The sequence below is a fragment of the Ictalurus punctatus genome, chromosome 6 (genome assembly GCF_001660625.3).
Source record: "Ictalurus punctatus breed USDA103 chromosome 6, Coco_2.0, whole genome shotgun sequence".
In the NCBI taxonomy this organism is placed as follows: domain Eukaryota; kingdom Metazoa; phylum Chordata; class Actinopteri; order Siluriformes; family Ictaluridae; genus Ictalurus; species Ictalurus punctatus.
In genome coordinates this window covers 13,367,078-13,382,477 of record NC_030421.2, presented here as the reverse complement: position 1 = coordinate 13,382,477, position 15,400 = coordinate 13,367,078, and the positions used below count along the sequence as shown (strand labels likewise).

The 15,400-nt window shown below is 39.2% G+C and overlaps 1 long non-coding RNA gene across 1 annotated transcript in view; it reads right to left on the bottom strand.

Annotated features, from left to right (window-relative positions):
* LOC124628263 (uncharacterized) overlaps positions 1-14,703 on the bottom strand; it is a 39,738-nt gene extending 25,035 nt beyond the window's left edge. Inside the window, exon 1 of the long non-coding RNA XR_006982698.2 lies at positions 14,218-14,703. This is a non-coding gene — a long non-coding RNA (uncharacterized LOC124628263). The remainder of the gene's footprint in view (positions 1-14,217) is intronic.
* Positions 14,704-15,400: the final 697 nt, after the last annotated feature.

Below are 15,400 nucleotides of genomic sequence, written 5' to 3'. Positions count from 1 at the left end.
CTTAGATGTATGTGCCATTGTCAACAGTTTCCTTATTAACTGTAGTCTATTTGTGTGTGTGTATGACATCTAAGCTGTCTGAAGAGCTTCGATCTTGCACACACAAAAATAGACTACAGTTAATAAGGAAGAGTTTGAAGATTTTTTCTGAAGAGTTTGTGTATGTGTGGAGGAACAGAGTTAAATTTCCTGAGCTGGCACTGACAGCAAACCTAAGATTGTGTATAAGTAGGGCCTCTCTATAATAAATCCACAGAGTGGAGTTTTTTACGAGACACAGAAACCCGAGTCAAGACTCCAGACTTTCCCACGGGCAGCCGCATTCCTCATAACATGAGGATGATATGATGGAAGGGACGCGGGCACTAAATGGACATTGTGAAATGTTAAATCAAATGAAAATCAGTTGATGTAGATTGAAGAACCATAGCAGAGTTGCAAATGCTGCTTCACTAATAGCTCCATGTGTCTGTAATGCTGTGTGCTGGCTGCATTGCTAGTCATGTTCTGAAAAGAGCTGCAAGGTCATGTAGTTTTCTTTCTTTTACTCAGGCTTGAGGACAGACGGTAATGCTTTATACAGTCCACTCAGAAAGTGTTGTAACGGCTATACAATAAAGACATTTGGGTTTGAGATCAAAATATGAATATAAGACGATAGATCCGAATTTCGGCTTTCATTTCCTCATATTGACATCTAGATGGGTTAAATAATGTAGAACATAGCACCTTTGGTAACAGACCATCCAAGCTTTATATTTGGTAGCATATTTCTTGCTTGCAATAACTGCATAAAGCCAGCGACTCACTGACATCAACAAATTGTTGGTTTCTTCATTTGTGATGCTTTTCCAGGCTTTTACTGCAGCCTCGTTTAGTTGCTGTTTGTTTTGGGGGGTTTCTCACTTCAGTCTCCTCTTCAGGAGGTCAAATGCTGCTCAATTGGGTTAAGGTCTGGTGATTGATTGGCCAGTCTAAAACCTTCCACATTTTCCCCTGATGAAATCCTTTGTCGAGTTGGCGTTGTGTTTGGGATCATTGTCTTTCTGCATGATGATGTTCTTCCCAATTAGACTGGATGCATTTCTTTGTAAACTGGCAGACCGAATGTTCCTGTAAACTTCTGAATTCGTTCTGCTGCTCCTATCATGAGTTACATCATCAATAAAGATGAGCGAGACTGTTCCAGAAGCAGCCATGTGAGCCCAAGCCATAACCCTGCCCTGTGGAGGTTGTTGGTGATGTCACTGGCTGTTGTCTTTGGGTTTTTCTTCACAGCTCTCACAATGTTTCTGCAATAAAATGTTATGGGTTTCCTTGGCTGACCTATTCGATGGACTTGGTTTGTAGCTGAACACAGTTTGTCTTGTCCGCAGAACTTCTCATTTCAAAGTTACACATATCATCACAAGGAACGAAAATGGTCGAATAGTCTAGCTTAAGATATATTAATAATCTAATAGGGTAATATTCCTTAATATGTATGCATATCTAATATAATATACAGTATCTCACAAAAGTGAGTACACCCCTCACATTTTTGTAAATATTTGATTATAACTTTTCATATGACAACACTGAAGAAATGACACTTTGCTACAATGTAAAGTGGTGAGTGTACAGCTTGTGTAACAGTGTAAATTTGCAGTCCCCTCAAAATGACTCAACACACAGCCATTAATGTCTAAACCGCTGGAAACAACAGTGAGTACACCCCTAAGTGAAAATGTCGAAATTGGGCCCAATTAGCCATTTTCCCTCCCCAGTGCATTATGTATATTATATATGCATAGCCATTTATGTACAACTTTTTTTTTGGTGTTGGGGGGTTGGGGGGGGGGGGGGGTCTTGTGCAAAGCCAACAAGGAATTACAGGTCAATGGAAATTGTGTTGGCCTTATTTCAGCTCTTTCTTCTCCTAATCAGTTTGCCTAATCTTGTTTTACAGATGAACCTGATCCATTGCCTGTAATTATTCCTATGCCGGTTCACAACGGTGCAAATGCAAACCTCATTTCGACGTACAACATTTCAGTACTCACGCAATCATATGTACTATCTTACCCATGTTGTTGCAATGGTAAACAAACAACTATTCAACATATAATCAATAGTACCAGGTTGCTTATAGGTCTGACTAAGCACTTATGCCTAGGCTTGGGCACAATCTCAACCCCTTGGAGAGATTGTTTTTTGCATTTGTTCCCTCCCCTGTCTATGGTAACCTACAAAATGTTCATATGTCAATGATTCCAGAGGCAAAGAGAATATTTTCCAGAAAGGCAGCCAACAATTAATATCCGCTTTCCTCATAAAAGCTCAAGGCTGTATGGAGGGGAAATGGTGCTGTCCACTTGATTAAAGGTTGATAAACTTTGTTGAATGAAAGGACCCGGGACAAGATTTGGACTTTGTCCATTTATGAGGAAAGTTTTAACATGTACACAAGGCAGAACATTTAGAAACACGTGACTGGTTGTTTTTCTTTAATGTAACACTGGCAAAGATAATGACGAGGGGGGAAATATGAAACATACTATAGATGTGCTCTTGTTTACTAAAAAACGATGAAGACCAAAATTTTAGGCAGCAGATATCTCTCTTTATGCTACATATAATAAAAACACCTAAAGCTTTCAGATCACAGGCAATCACGAGACAAAATGGGGTCACCGCAGTACTGTGTATTTCAACACTGACACTTTCGGGGATGAATCATGAGCTTTGTTTGGTGGAAGCATGACACAATATGGAGAGTATGTCTGAACAATCATAGCTCAGGACAGCAAGGCTGATAATTACAGCCAGATTCCTGACGAGTGGGTATTGCCAAAATATGCCAATGTAAAAAAAACACCCTACAAAACTGTTTGCCCAGTGACTGTACACTTGAGAAACTGCTAAAATGAACCTTTGCTTATAATGGAGAATGTGTAATGCAGCACATTAATGAAAAGCATACGGTTGACATCATGATGTCATAATATTCTCTGGTTTGAGCCTGTATTATGAGAAACTGAAATGGCACATACAATTGGAATTTAAAATGACCATGTGTGTGTGTTCTTATATATCTGAATAGAAGGATTTGCCTTTCAGGTTTAAGAAAGTAAGATTTCCAAACTAGATTTTTTGCCTTGACTTAATGACAATTAATCAAATATTTACACAAATTGCAGTTCATACCCAATCCCAGTTCTGATGTCTGTCTTTGTGTATGTGTGTGTGTGATATAAACTCTGTGGAACTCAGACAGCTGTTGGTAGTAAGAGATATTCGGAGACAGAACTGAAAAATAATGATGGTGGCATAGTTGGAAATTGCTTGTTTATTTGCAAAAGGTCATGAGGAAAAGTTCCAGTCCCCTACCATACTAGCATTTCAGTTTCACCTCCTTTGCTAAATGTCATTAAAACACACACACACACACACACACACACACACACACACACACACACACACTCACACACTCACACACACATTTACCACCCTGCTAATAACTCCTGGATCAAAGCATTCCAGTATTATTGTAAAAGCTAACACAACCAGTTAATTGTCTGCATCTGAACAACAGATTGCTGCAAATTCCCCTGCAATGTGGGAAAAAGGGAGAAAGAAAATAAAATCAATCAGAAGAACACAATCCTGAATACTGATTAAAAGAGCTATTAGAATGACAGACACAGGTATACAGTTACTTTCTATTCACATACAGTATGCCATAATATCATACAACTCCTAGTATTTTCATACAACTACACATTCCAATTGTATGCATTAAATGTTTATGCATTTAAACCTTATTTACGGCCCAAATGGTGCACCCGAAAGGTGTTTGCCCTATTACAAGTTTGAATTCCGACAATGCCTTAGCCAAAGGAATAAAACTGGTCATGCTGTCTGGGTGGGAGGGATGACATAGTTTTTCATTCCTGTCATTGACAGTGACAGAAGCCAATCATGTGACAGAAAGTGCTTTCATTTACATTACATTTACATTTATTCACTTAGCAGACGCTTTTATCCAAAGCGACTTACAAATGAGAAAGATACAAGCAAAGCGATATATCAAGCAGAGAACAATACAAGAAGTGCTACCATACAAGATCTATTAATTGAATTCCAGAAGAAGCAAAGTGCAGAGTAGAGGTGTAAGTGCATTTTTTTTATTTTATTTTTTTTAAAATTATTATTATGAGTTTGTTAGGTGTTCATGGAAGAGGTGGGTCTTTAGCTGTTTTTTGAAGAATGTGAGAGATTCTGCGGTCCGGATTGAAATTGGAAGTGTATTCAACCACTGAGGAACAGTTAGTGTGAAGATTCTGGAAAGGGACCTTGCGCCACGCTGAGTTGGAACTGCTAAACGTCGGTCGCTAATCGATCGCAGATTACGAGAGGGAACGTAGGCCTTCAGGAGAGAGTTGAGGTAGGAGGGTGCTGTTCCTGACAAGGTCTTGTAGGTGAGCATCAAGGCCTTGAACTTGATGCGGGCAGCTACAAGAAGCCAGTGGAAGGAGATGAAGAGGGGTGTGATATGGGTTCTCTTGGACTGGTTGAAGACGAGGCGCTCTGCAGCATTCTGAATCATCTCAAGGGGTTTGATGGAGTTGGCTGGGAGGCCTGAAAGCAGTGAGTTGCAGTAGTCCAGTTTAGAGATAACAAGAGCCTGGAGTAGTATCTGTGTAGCCTGTTTGGTGATGTAGGGCCGGATTTTCTTGATGTTGTAAAGGATGAACCTACAGGACCTTGCAGTTGCTGAGATATGGTCTGTAAAGGTCAAGCCATCATCAAGAATCACCCCAAGGTTCCTGGCCGTCCTGGTTGGCATGTGAGTGAGCCGAGCTGTACAATGAGGTTGTGGTTGATTGAGGGACAGGCTGGGATCACGAGAAGCTCAGATTTTGCCAGGTTAAGCTTAAGATGGTTTTCCTTCATCCAGACCGAGATGTCCGAAAGGCAAGCAGAGATGCATGCAGAGAAGGATGGATCGTCAGGCTGGAAAGACAAATGGAGCTGGGTGTCATCAGCATAGCAATGATATGAGAAGCCATGAGACTCAATCACCTGCCCTAGAGATGTAGTGTAGATAGAAAAGAGGAGTTGACCCAGAACTGACCCCTGTGGAACGCCAGTTGTGAGTTGCCGAGTTTCAGAAATATCTCCCCTCCATGATACCTTGTAGGATCTGTCAGAGAGATAGGATTCCACCCAGCGCAGAACCGTTCCAGTGATGCCCAGGCTGGAGAGAGTTGACAGGAGTTGACAGTTGACCCTTCATTTGAGGGTGTTATGCTGCTCTATGATGCAATATGAGCAGCTCAAAAAGATGTGGCTGGTTGGCTTCACATGCTGCAGAGGAAGCATGTATTAGCGTTCACCCTCTCTGGTTGCTTGCTATTATGTAATAGGGAGAGCTGAATTGGGAGAAAAATGCCCACTACAAGGGCAGTAGTGGCTTGGTGGTTAAGGCTTTGGGTTACTGATCGGAAGGTCAGGGTTCAAACCCCAGCACTGCCAAACTGCCACTGTTGGGCCCTTGAGCAAGGCCCTTACCCCTCTCTGCTCCAGGGGTGCTGTAATATGGCTGACCCTGCGCTCTGACCCCAACTTCCTTAGATGCTGGGATATGCGAAGTTATCAATGTGAAGTCATTATCAATACTTAAACATCAAATGGGGGAACGGTGACTTAGTGGTTAGCATGTTTGCCTCGCACTTCCAGGGTTGGGGGTTCAAGTCCTGTCTCTGCCCTGTGTGCATGTAGTTTGCATATTCTCCCCATGCTTCAGGGAGCTCTGGGTTTCCTCCCCAGTTTCCTCCCCAGTCCAAAGATGTGTGTTGTAGGTCTTTTTTTCAACACACAATTGACCTAAATGTGTGTGTGTGATTGTGCCCGGCAATGAGTTGGCACCACCACTTTGTGCCCTGAGTTTCCTGGGATACGCTCCAGGTTCCACATAACCCTGTGTAGGATGGATGGAAACCATCAAATGGCAATACGGAAAATGGATGGATGAATGGAAACCATCAAATGCAACTCATACTAATTTTCAAAGAAAACGACGAATCACAACGAATCACCTTTGACTAATTGGTCCCAATTGACATTCACACATTAACGAAAATAATTTTTGCACAAATTCGTGAAAAAGACATTATGGTGATATTTCTGGGTTTTATTGGATTTCATACCAATCAAGTTGTACAAATGCTTTCCACGTTCCTAACCTTTGGAACTTTTTAGAAGTGTGAGACAAAAATGACTTTACAATCCAGTTAAAATAATTTGCTTTTAAATACTTAAATACATAGTGTCACCAATTTTTTAAAAAATTTTCACTCAAGTATAATTTAGACTTCTTACTTCCATTTTTAATCGAGTAAGATTTTCACACAATACTTTAAATAACTTTTTCCAATCCTGCCTACTTCCTGTAGTAACCCCAACAGTCTACTTGTTTCTAGTTGATGATACCTTGCATATTTTACTCTTTGCAAATCTCTAGTCCAGTCCTGCATCCTGATCTTGTCTGATATCCTTCTTAATGCCAGAACTTTATGAATTTGAGCTTTGCTCAATGCTTTTGCAGATCTTCTTGAGTGCTAGAAATCTGTCCAAGCAGGACCTGAAGCAAAGCAAATTTGGAGTGGGTTTTAACCACTGCAATAGCCAACAGACAGTGATCACAACACTGAGACAACCAGTGAAAGAGCCAGCAACATCTCTGAATCATAAACCACAGGTCAATAAGCTCTCAAATTGCAGTCTTAACTGATATCTGGTTCTTGTGTCCAGCCTACTTACCAATTTTCTGGAGAGGATTAACAACCAAAATGCATAAAATACTGGGAATTACAATGAACATAGCAGCCATTTATCTGATCAATGATGACATACCACTTTTCAACCAGTTAATATACACACTAAGAGGAAACATCACATTTAATGTTGTTTTACAATTGCAAATACTATACATAAGAATTCCCCAGAAAATGTACATCAGGTGGTTTTAGCTTCATTCATGAAAGAGCCAACAAAAATCTGTATGAGATCATGACAGTGTGATCCAAAGCAAAGGAAATCTCAGAACCATTTTCATACCCTTAGCCCATCACACAAGCATGTCGCTGAAAAACTTCTTTTGAAGCAATGGAGTTTGTATTTTGATTCAGAAAACTGGATCCTCTTACTCTCTTGGAGAAGGACACTTTTTCAATCATTGACAGTTTTCCATTAAGCCAGATGACAAACACAGAGGTACCTGCTCCCCCCATTATCACTGAGATTCACAATCTGTATGTCAGTGGGCCAAAGCTTTCCAGTAAATTGTTTTAACTGATGGCGCAACATCCTGTTTTCCATGTAAATGGCTGGATTTTGTAACAACTCAGCTGATGCCAAGCTCGCTCTCCTGAGCCAGGACATGCAGACAAATCCTCTTCCAATTCTCTTCTTCATTCACATGGATTTTTCTCAAAAGCTGCAAAACATTTATTTTCCTTCATCCATCATGCACTAATTTACATGTTGAAACCATGGACAAATTCAAACAATATGTTTTCACGACTGAATAAACACTTGCTGTCAAATGTGTACCAACACCATTGTTCTGCAATTCCAAGAATATTTTTGCACTGAAGCTACACAATTAAAACAATGTTCTTTTTGCAAAACTTGATTCAATTCAATTCAATTTTTATTATATACTATGGATATAAAATGTCCACACATCCCAGTTTAAAATGGCTGTTTTTTTTTCTGAAGTAAAAGAATATACTAATATAAATCATGTCAGATCTTTTCACACCTTTAATGTGCAATTACAAAGTACATAAATAAAGTGGAAAAAAAATACATAAAATAATAATAATGAAAAAAAACAAAACGTACAATAACCTATTTGTGTGCACAAAGTGTACACACCTCTAAACTAATACTTTCTTGAAGCACCTTTTGAATTTATTACACCACTCAGTCTTTTTGGGTAAGAGTTGCTCAGCATGGAACATATTGTCTTGGCAATATTTTCCCAATCTTCCTTGCAAAAACATTCTAGATCCATCAAATTGTCAGGGCATCTCCTGTGCACAGCCCGCTTCAGGTCACCCCACAGATTTTTAATTAGATTCAGGTCTGGACTCTGGCTAGGTCATTTAGGCCCTGTTTACACTAGTGTGTATTTGTTTTAAAACACCGTTTTAAAATTAAAATGATCCTCGTCCACACTGGTGCTTCCGCCATGTTTCAGAAACGATCTTTGTCCACACTACACGACTGACAACGCATATCATATGACCATTCATGCACACTGGGCATGCGCATACAAGTGTAAACAGGAAGTTGGTTGCTAGTCTAAACCAGCGCTCCATGAAGGCCTTACGACACTTGAAATGAGATTTGTTGGCGAATGCTCTAATTATAGCTAGCCTCTTGCGAATGTAGGCAGCTGCAGTGTTATAAAATACAGAATTTAACTGCACAATGGCTGCTAAGAATGACGACAAAGGCAGCAAAGCTTGCGGTTCAGTCTCCGTGTTGTTGTGTATACGATCAAGGTATTGTAATGGTCATACGGTAGGGGCTTGACGATTCAGGGAAGGATACGCAATGATCCAGAAGACCCAATCATTTACATTTACATTTATGGCATTTCACAGAAGCCCTTATCTAGAGCGACTTACATGCATCTCATTTATACATTTGAGCAGTTGAGGGTTAAGGGGCTTGCTCAAGGGCCAAGCAGTGGCACCTTGGCTACTCTGTGCTGGATGACCTCATGACCTTCTGGTGAAAAGTCCAACGTCTTAACCACTGAGCTACCACTGGCCCAATCAGGGGGCAAATGTTGGCAGCCACGCCTTCATTTTCAAAAGTCATCATTTTGGTCTGTTTACACTGAAACACGAGCCCGGAGTTTTGGCGTTTCCAAAAGTCTCAGCTTTTGAGGGTTGAAAATTCCAAAGAAGTGTAGATGACAGGCATAACTGTAGCAAAAGTTATGCATTTTAAAACAAAAATGCACTTGTGTAAACAGGGCCTAAAAAAATATTGATCTTTTGGTTAAGCCAATCCTTTGTTGATTTGGATGTATGCTTTGGATCATTGTCATGCTGAAAGGTGAAATTCCTTTTCATCTTCAGCTTACTAGAAGACACCTGTTATCCTGTCTACCTTGATAAAACCTGCAGTTCTGGCAGAAGAAAAGCAGCCCTAAAGAATGATGCTGCCACCACCATGCTTCACCATGGGTATATTGTTCTTTGGGTGATGTGCTTTTTTTTGCACTGGTATTATAAGAAATAGTGCCATAAGTTTATTATAGTAAGAACTGTGGAAGAAATTTAATAAATCCATATTAAGAACAAATAATTCAAGCTTTACACACAAAGTATACCTCCACCCATCTCTCTCCACCAAGACAAGTGTCACAATTTCCCCTCAAGCTAGCGCTGTAGTATTGCAGCATGCTCAGACACCCGAAACGCGAGCTTGTTGTGCGAGCTTGAAGCGCGAGCCCAATGCACGAGCTCTTAGCGAACACATGCTTTTGGGTCTTCAGTGATGTTGACATTGTTTACATTGGACACGTGCTTTTGTTTTGGCTTATGTATTGTCTGTGCCCTTTATTGTCACTGGTTGTTTTGGTTGAGAATTGTTTTCAGCTGTCTTGTGTTTCAGCACAATTCCGTTTGTCATTTAAACCCCTCCTGTCTCTTTGCACTTCGCGTAGTATTGAGTCTTATCACCATACCAAGTGTTAGTACCCTGTTCCTCGTTTAGTTTCATGTTCTTTGGCCTTGTTTCTCATTTCTCTTTCTTGTTTCTAGCCTTGCCCAGTTTATGCCTGTTTGCCAATAGCCTGACCCCATTGCCTGTTTCTTGACCTCGCCGTTGTCTCCTGTTTTGAATTTGTCTGCCTGTCTCTCTCTAAATCTTAATCTCTATCTGCACTTGCATCCATCCTAACCTTCATTATGTGGATTACTTGATAATAGGCAAAGATTTTATATACTGACTGCAGAGACAGTAATACAATATCAAACCCAAAGACAGTTATACAAGGGATGTTTCATTTCAGTTTGTTCTCTACAACGTGCAGAAGAAGTTCTGAAGAAACACCATTACGTTCTAACGTCATTTCGTTCCAGTGTATACAAGCTATAGAGGAATGACAATAAAAACCCACTTGCGTTTACTTGACTCGAACTTGAATTTTCCCAGTTGGCTAAAGATATCATATATCTGATGAGGAGCAGGGTCGGTGGCATGCATGATGTGCTAATTAAATTAAATTAATACCATTTATCTCAACTGAGAAAGCCGTCATTTGTTTGTTAAGCGAAGGAAACATACCAGGTCTTATCCAAATCCTAATAATTAGATGTGTTCTGTAACTATCTGCAAACCAAGCTACATTTGTTTCTTTCAAATATGATTTAGAATTCAGTCAATAATCAAAGATCACACTCCATATTGCATTCCTCACTCAACTGCCAATTCAACATCCAAAACGTATGAAACTGTTATATTCAGCTCATGAATTTACCATGCATGTAACGTGGTGTCAGTGACTGATGTCTCTAGTCATTCAAAACATTCGATCCGTTCATGCATAAAGGGAAGGAGGAGTGCGAGAAACTCATGAACATTAGCCCCTCAAAGACAATTTCCTCACTGAAGGTCATGGAAATACTCAACTATTAATCTTCTTATGATTATTAGACCATACAATCAGGTAAATCAATTAATTTATTTAGCATGAAAGCCCTAACTCAGCCAATAATGTGGGAACAGTACTATTTAATAAATATTTTAAATCGGATTGGTCAGAAAGTGTTGATTTATATTCTATAACAGCAACACTGACAATTTAAATCACAGGTTTTTAATAATGTGCTTCTTCTAATTTAGAAGCCACCACGGGAAGAGCTTCTGCTTCTTAACTCTCATCAGAAGTCATTCATCTCTTTTATATACAATCAGCTCTTGATAAGATTATTTGTTTACTAGGAATGAAAGTGCCTGGGAGTGTGAGTTGGGTGGTGGTTTTATAGAGCAGTGGTGTGTTTGTGTTTGTGACAGGATTTATACAAGTACAGTGTGTTCTTGGGGTTGTACAATTTAAAATACTACATAGAGTTCACTATTCCAAAGCTCGTTTGGTTGAAATTTATCTCGCTATATAGGACTGATGTGACAAATATCTGGCTTCCCCATGCAGTTTCCACCATGTGTTCTCCTTGTATTCAGCATTGCATTGCTACTGGCTTAGTTACTCTTCGTAGTCATCATAAGTGATGTTCTAATAATGAAAGATGAGGTCTGGCCTGCTGTAGCAGAATTTGGTGTGCCCAATAACCGACATCAGTTTAATTCTAAAGAGCTAGACGTGTTAGTGTTTACATTTTTATTGGCTAGACATCGTCTTTTATTTCTTTGGAAATCTAACAAACCCTCAGATATCACTCTGTGGCTCAAGAATACAATGTCCTGCTTTAAACTGGGACAAAGTAGACACTTTCTGAAAGGGAATTCTGATGGATTTTTACAGCTGACTCAGCTTACCTTTATTCCTTACTTCCTTCGTTCCTTCCACCCTTCATTCCTTCCTTTGGAATTTAGTGTTTCACTATTTTTAGTAGTGGGGAATAATATGGTATTACAGTCTTAGACTCTTATACTTCTGTTATTCAGGATTTGTTAGTATTAAAGTATTGCATAGTGTATAGTATTTCTATCTCCACTGTAATATAAATTACAACTGAGTCTACCAGTTTCTGCTTAAGGTGCAATATTTGGATATTAGGATGGTAACTGTATTGTGGGTTGTTTTGTCTGTGATATGTGTGTTGGAATCTGTGTTGAATGTATTGTGTTCTCACCAAACACTAAGAAAGATTCCTAATCCATGTCAATGTACAGTATAAGACGAATAAAATGATTCTGGTTGTGTAAAATTGTATCTCGTGTTTGTTACCTTACTCCATGTTCCTCAATAAAACGTTGGAACATAACAATTGTAATCGTTGGCAAATTTCTGAGGGAAAAGGAATAAAACAGTACTGTGTTGTTATAGGAAAGTCATCAACGTTGTTGCGCAGTAACAGTAACTCCACTTCCTTTCTTATTGGACTCTGCCCTAGGATTTTAATTTAGCTTAGTACAATTGGGTGTCCAGACCTTACTGTATGTCATTAGAATTTATTGTTTTAGCATCAAAATCACATCACTACTGTCTTACAAAAACACATGGTACAGTTTAAGGATTAAAAGTTGCATAATAAACACATCTTGCCTCTGAAATAAAAGCATTTCTCTAATAATAGTGTGAAACTATATTACAGCACCTTTATGATCACCATTATTCAAAACTCTATCCAAATATAATAGCGGAGTTCAGCTCAGCTTGCTCATTACATAAACCAAATGGTGTAGGAGAGCTCCACTCTCTTAAATTTAATCCCTGACTACAATAAACTGCTTAGGCATTTTAGTCAAATGTTATTTTCTGAATGTGTTTTACAAACTATGAACACATGGTTGTATTTCAGTTTGCAAATACACTGCATCGTTCCCATGATGTCTGGGTTTTCCAATTATAAAATCATTCACCTTTTCTTCTTTCTGAGCTTCTGTGATCATGACTTTCTTGCATGAGATTCCTGGCTGGTTGCCTGGATACAAGAATTAGCATCCGTTCTGCTAAAATGATCTCTGGCCCATTTCTGTAGGACTAAGCGTAACCGAGTCGGCTCGGAATTTGCCTTAACATGGTTTTGTTGTGCTTTGTGGAACATTAGCGACATCCTTCAGCCTATCAATCACCGAATGGAGTGTAGAAAGAGCCATCCATGCTAGAGTTTAGGTCATATGTTATTTCACATGTGGGAGGTCCCTCTGGGAGACTTGACATTTAATTATGACATGACAGTTTGAGTAATGTCTTATTTCCTGTCGCCAGAGGCGGTCAACAAGTTTGAGGAAGAACTTGTTAATGCACCGTACAATCTGACTCTGAAGCTTGTGTACATATGTTAATTTTGATACGAGGAATAATTTTGCAGTTCAGTCACACTAAAACCCAACCTGTTATCTATTTCCTGTTATTATTAAATCCTCCTACATCAGCTAGTATACATATTTTAAAATCTACATCCGCATCTATTTTTATTTTGTAGTTTCTTGCACAGTCATTGTGAATGTTCCAGTCTGTTATTGGCATTTTTTCCGGCTCCGCAGAGAACATAATATAGCACTGAGGTGACATTTAACTACTTTGTCATGTACAGATGGGCTAATTGTCACTTGTTTTAATTAGAATTTAATGAGCGACTCGTGTACAGGCGACAGAACAAATGAGGCGACATATCTGAAAAGCTTTGTCTCTTTGTTCTGCTAGTTAATTGGCACATCTATCATAACGACAGGGGAGTGAGTGAGCCATTACTTTGCCAAGTCCAATGTCAATATAAAGGTCTCTTTGAAACATGGCATTAGCAAATCTGCATATGATTTTCATTTATTAATAATGAAAAAAAAGTTTAATGTAATTGAAAAACATTGAACGTGTCATTGCTTCTTTAGGAACATACAGAATTCATTCAAAAAAAAGTATCAGTCCTTGAAAAACGTCCTTATTTGTTCACACTACAATGACTATTATGATATTCATAATTTTAATTATTGTAGCATTTGGTATAAATAGCTGCTTTTTTTTTTTTTGCCTTGGCAGATCCTTAGACACAGCAGCATCTGTGACTCTTCGCCCAATGAATAATTATGGGATGGTGTCAGTATCCCTGGGAGATGTCTCTCCAGAGTCAAAAACTCCCCACTGCAAAGAACCAATTAAAGCAGAGGCCCAGGTGAGCCCACCTGGTTCTTCATTATCCTGCTGTTTTATCTGCAGCTCATTCTCGGGGTGCGTCAAGACTCTGCATAACTTAAAATGATTTAACTTCTGCTTAGAGACTGATCAGAATGAGATCATGAGTTATGCACAGTATGTGTGTATGATGAATGTGATTACTATCCAGCTTTCACATTGTTAATGAAATATACTGTACCTTAGACCCTAATTTTAAATATGTGTTACAATAGCTTTTGACAATCCCTGGACTTTGAAAAATTGCTCTGCATTTCTAATCCCCCCCCCCCCAACCCCCCCCCGCCAAGTCTGCATCTTTTCCCTCTTTAGGATGATGAAAGGCCACCTACCTTCACCGGTTTGAAATATCATCTCAGTTCTGTCTGCAACCCAATGAACATGAACAAAGAGCCTCTGGCACTATGTGTCTCAGAGTGGAGGATTACTATACTCTGCGAAGGGGAAAAAAGAGAGCGGAAATCCCTGAATGGAGTGACGCTAACAATTCCAGAACTACTTCTCACTCCAAGAAAACCATTACACCATCTGTGGTTTTTACTGATAGGGTCCACAAAAAAGAAACAGTACAGATGCTTGAGTCTACACATCAATTGAATCTAAACCTCCAAAGTCAAGGCATCATATGGTTTTATATATATATATATATGGAGTTGAGGGAAATCCCCTCAAACAGTATGTTCAAATAATATTTAAAAAAAAATGCTTTATGTCATAAGTAACATAAAAACTATGTTAATGTTGATTGTTTCAATTAGTGTCACTCTATATGCTGAGTAACAGCATCTGTCATAGAAATATGTTGCTCATAAACATTTGTGTCAGTGTCTTTTGCTATGGTCTGTGGTATTCTTTGTTGCAGTATTATTCTCCTGACATGGTCTACAGGTTATGGTGAAGATAAATAGAAACATATGTGTGGAGAAAAACAAATGAGCAAGTGGTATGTGGTGAATGTCAGTGCCTTTCCATGATGGAATGAAGTCTTACACATTGGTCTCTAATAGCTCGGAGGAATGCCTTGTTACAGAAATTGGTAATGTATGTCAAGGTGCTTTTGCAAGAGTGGAATGCCTTATTATAAATGACTGTATAACTCCTGCTCGCCCTTAGATAGGAATAATTTCGCTAGGTTGATGTTGTTATCTTCCTCAACACTTCATCTCTGTATGACACAGAAAAGTGAAGAAAAAAAGAGATGTTCTGGTAAATGCTTCGTATAAATCTAGATCTCCCAGGGGAACACAGTATCCTTCTTTGAATTTGCTTAACTCCACTGCATATGATTGAAGTTCGTATGCTGGGGTAATCTGTGATCTGAGTTTACCGCCAAATTATTGTACGCATGGTCTGTTTTCTTATTTATTTCCTGAGAAGCTCTAATAATTCATAATAACTCAATCACACATCTGCTCCAGTGCTCAGTAGAGATTAGAGTTCAGTTTTCCAGATGAGGCGTCACGTCACCTCAGCTGCAAGGTCAATACAAAGGCATTAGTGATGCAACCGAATACA